General features: G+C 33.2%; 1 long non-coding RNA gene across 1 annotated transcript; it reads left to right on the top strand.

The window, feature by feature from the left end:
- The first annotated feature begins 553 nt into the window (after positions 1 to 553).
- On the top strand, positions 554 to 3,646 carry LOC149146215 (uncharacterized). Its single transcript, XR_016264034.1, has 3 exons — positions 554 to 605; positions 3,067 to 3,337; positions 3,430 to 3,646. It is a non-coding gene; the product is annotated as an uncharacterized LOC149146215 (long non-coding RNA).
- Positions 3,647 to 4,668: the final 1,022 nt, after the last annotated feature.

Genomic DNA, 4,668 nt, shown 5'->3' with positions numbered 1-4,668 from the left:
TGTTGAAACACAAACACGCTTTAAAAAAAAATCCGGTTCCAACATTAAATTGCAACATAAATGCTTTGTTCCGTGCAATGTTACCCAAAATTAATACCAATAAATAAATCCAAAGTCACGGTAGCAATTCAAGTGTTCGCCATACAATGAGGAACATTTCTGTGCTCTCAAAGGCCAGATGTTTCGTTTTTATTTGCCATTAAATAATTCATAAGCACATTTAATTCACAAAACTAGGGGCTACACATCGAGACTTCACAGTGGGCGAGCAATAGATCCCATGCTATTGGGCCATTAATGCCCACCCCATCTTATGTCTATAGCATGGGATTCGTATGCAGCACCATGCCATACCCATCCCCCATGGCGTAAATGCAATGCCCGAGATTTCCGGGTTTCCGAGATTTCCGGCTTTTGAATACGATTGAGATTTCCGGCGCCGCGTATCTACCACGTTATAAATTTCCCGCCGTCTGATAGCTGAATTCCGCCTTTTAAATAACAGCGAAAGGGCGAAATCATGGTATCCATTTCGGCATCCATTTCTGCGTCTGCGTTTTGAAACCAGGGTCCATTTCTGCGTCTGCGTCTGCGTTTTGAAACAGGTAAGTTTATTCTGTTAGCATGGATGCCTTTTCAATTTGTTTTTTTCCATGATGAATCTACGATGCACGATTTATAATTTCAGGGTTTATACATCCATCTTAAAGAACGGGTCTGTTGAAGAGGAAGAGCGATCTTTGAACAAAGAGTTGGGGACGTTAAATTCTGGGTGTATAGACGCAGGCTGGGATTAGGTAATTGTACTGAGATTTTACACCTCTTATCTTTTTCAAATCCTTCTGGTCGTTAAGCCTTGCAGTAGTCAATAAATAGTGGTCAGAGATTGGATACATTTGGTGAGAAAGAGCTGTACAAGGCCGTCAATAAATAGAGAGGGTTGTTGCAGAAGAAAGGGTTGCTCTATTTGACTCGATACCTTCACCTTGCAGTCATCTGATCAGGTGAAGAGCAGCCCGTCTGCTGTGAGCTTTGTTGTTTAGGAATATCTCTCATTTTTGCTGGTAACTTCCATCATTTTGGTAATCAATATCTTGAAAAAGCTTTAAAAACATTTAAATTTAAAATATTAATTCTAAACAAAATCTTATACATTTTAACTAAATTAACCAAAAAAAACACCTTCTAATAATTACAATACATTAGCTAAACTACTAGTGAATTAGCATGATAACTTTATGGTGTAAAACAAAGAAATCCCATGATCAACCTATGCTTGATATGGATGGATCTGCTACGCTAATCATGACATTTTCAATTTCCAATATGCTTTTGGGTAAATGGAAAAGCTTTTTGGGTTTGATTCTCATGGTGTTATACATTCCAATGTGCTTTTTGGGTAATGCAAGATTTTGTTGGTTTGATTAGAGAGAGTTATAATCCCAATACCTTATTGAGATCTTAAAGTTATATTTTCAATGTTCTACTATACACGTGGTTTAGGGTAATTATCTTCATCTTGACGTGGTTTAGGGTAATTATCATTATACAAGTGAAGGAGATCTTTAACATTTGGGTAATTATCATCATGTTGACAATGATATATATAGATTTTGTCCAACCATCAAAGTCTACGATGCACGAAATTAACGAAATCTATTGAAGTATTCCAAGTTTTTGTGCTTTCATTATATATGAAGTATATTTATAATAATAATATAAGGAGATAAAGTTACAAGTTAATGACTTACAAATATATGTAGAGTAATAGATTTTTTTGGTGGACTATCAATAAATTATTTTTTTAGTATCCAAATTTTATCTACCCATAATGATGTAAGCTAAACCAATAACCCTAAGTAATGTAAGTTTTTACTTATTCAAGATATAATTTTGTTTTTTAAATTGAACACTACATATTTGTGAATGAAAGTTTATAGCTAGCCTCTTAAGAGAAACGAAGTGTGACATCGTTTTTAATTTGTTTTTTTATTTTTCACAAGTCACATAACTTAAGTGGTCCATAATCCACACATATTTTTTTACTAACCAAAGCATTTTTACTTCATTAGGAGTGGGACTTTGAACAAAGGGCATCAAGTTTCAAGAGCTTTTGTTCATAGTTTATTTGAGCTTATTTTTTCACACCATAAGTGAAGGAAGACACATAAAAGCAATCATAACTTGAACAAACTAAATTTCCCCACAGGGGCCATAAAATAATTTATTTTGTACAAATTGAAATATGTTCCGAAAATACTCTTGTTAATATCTAAATGGAAATTTTGTTATACTAAAATGGAAATAATTCACGTATTTGTCATTGAGATTTTGAAATTTGTTACCAAATGATATAGAACCGGTTATGGTTTATTAAGTTTTATGTCTTAGGAGCCAAATCAATGTTCTTAACATTTATTTATAAGTGGAGAAAGAAATACAACTAACACATTTTAATAAAAGCACACACATATTGAATAAATAAATAACCTATCGAGTTCATCAAATGTACCGACAAAAGTAGGATTCTAATTCTTACAACTAGCCGCAAAGTTTATATCAATATATATCAAAGTAAAAAAAAATTACTTCCAAAGCTTGTGTTTTTGAAAAACAATATGTTTGATTAGAAAAGTTCAATGAAACTATTGCAACCATATAAATTAGATGACTAGTAAATAATAGATATCAATTCATAATCAATAACAATAGACACTACTTTAGCATATCTCATTTTATTAAGATTTAAAAAAACATAAAACCCAACTAATCTATAATTGTATTTCCCTTCGACCCCTTCCACCTCAACCACTCATCACAAGTTGTACCATGAGACCAACATGGTGACACCACCTCCACAAAGACATCATATGTCATACATGGTTAGTCTAAATTTGTATGAAATCTATAAGTTGATTAATGACCCAAATATTACCTTTACCAAGTGGTTTACCTGAAAAGTATAAAATAGTTACCTAAAAATGTGATTGCTATTCTTAGTGATATGCATTAATCAAGACCATAATATCTACTCAAACCAAATTATTTTCGATGCAATTTTTATAGGTATTTGAAGAATGAAGAAGTGGGAGAGGATTAATGAGTTGGAAGTTGAAGACCCGGAGGATATGATTGAATTTTCAGCAGAAGATTTAACATGGACAGAGATTAATGGGGACCAAGTTGCAATTATTCCATATTGTCGACTTGATGATTTTATAAGAGGAGAGGAATCGAGTGAACGGGCACCCACTCAATTTCTTCTTGCTTCTCAACGAAGTAAAAAAGCAGAGGATATCGGACAAACATATTTTTCAACATATCTGGAGTACATGATGTGAGTCTTTATATCTTTTTTCAATATATGTATAATTCTTTTCAATATGCATAAATTTTATATCTAATTTGTTGTAAATGTTTTATATATAGTTATTGGTGTGCATATGGTCCGAAGTGCAACAACAGAATTATGAGTGCATCCTCAGATCAAAACAAAAAACACAATCAACGTGAAAGTATTAAAGTTGGTTGCCAATGTCACTTCATTGTGCGGCGACTTCAACTTAGACCAGATGATGCTGTAATAATATATACTGCATGTAGGCATATTGATAAATCCAATGTTGTTTGTCATGGAAAAGATGCAATCGGTAGGCCTATGAGATTCAGTTATGCACCACATTTAACAAGGGATATGCGATCTATTGTCCAACATTTAATCCAAAGAGGTTTTAATGTTACAATGATATGGGATAAGTTCATCTCTGATGTGAAGGATGGATTCGGTGAGTTATACAAAGGGACATCTCGAGATACATACATGACAAGACAAGATATATTAAACATTTACAATGATACCATAAGGCTAGAGTATGTTAAAGATCAAAGTGATCCAATCAGTGTAGAATGTTGGTATAAGGAACACGCTGAGAGCTTTTTCTTCTACCAGAAACAAGATCTTGCTGAAAACATCCCTTTTATCATAGGCATACAGACAAAGTGGATGCGTTCAATGATGCTAAAATATTCTCACAACAATATAATCTCAATGGATTCAACATTTGGTACAAATAAGTACGGGGTGAGTACAAAATTACCCTAAATCTAATTCATTTTTTCAACACCATTTTAATGCTTGTATCTTATATAAATATAATTATGTACTTTGTTTGTAATGTAGTATCAACTTTACACTTTAATTGTCTTCGACAAACATCACAATGGGGTTCCAGTAGCTTGGGTGATATCATCACGCAATACTATAGTTGATATTTGTAAATGGATGTCAACTCTCTTTGCCATTGGGAAGAAAGAGCAACCAGATTGGCATGTTAAAGCCTTCATTACAGATGATGCTACTGCTGAAATTGAAGCATTAAGGTGATGTGTTTATTCTTTTTATAAGAGACATAAAAATATTCTTAATGTATATTCTCTCTAAAAATTATGTTATTCCAGGTCTTCAATCAACTGTACAATATTATTATGTGTGTGGCATGTTCGTCGTGCATGGTTGAAGAATGTTGGAAACAAAGTCCAAGGAAGGGAAAACCAAATCCGAATTTTCCGTGCTTTAGGAGAAATCATGCACACATGTGCAGATGATGAATCTGTAAAAAAGGCAGTTGAAAATTTATTTGAAGGATTCAGTGACCATACAAAGTTTTT

This window comes from Pinus tabuliformis, chromosome X (genome assembly GCF_031772625.1).
Source record: "Pinus tabuliformis cultivar Carrire ecotype Pingquan chromosome X, CPIR1, whole genome shotgun sequence".
Classification (NCBI taxonomy): Eukaryota; Viridiplantae; Streptophyta; class Pinopsida; order Pinales; family Pinaceae; genus Pinus; species Pinus tabuliformis.
This window is presented reverse-complemented; position numbering and strand designations above follow the sequence as displayed.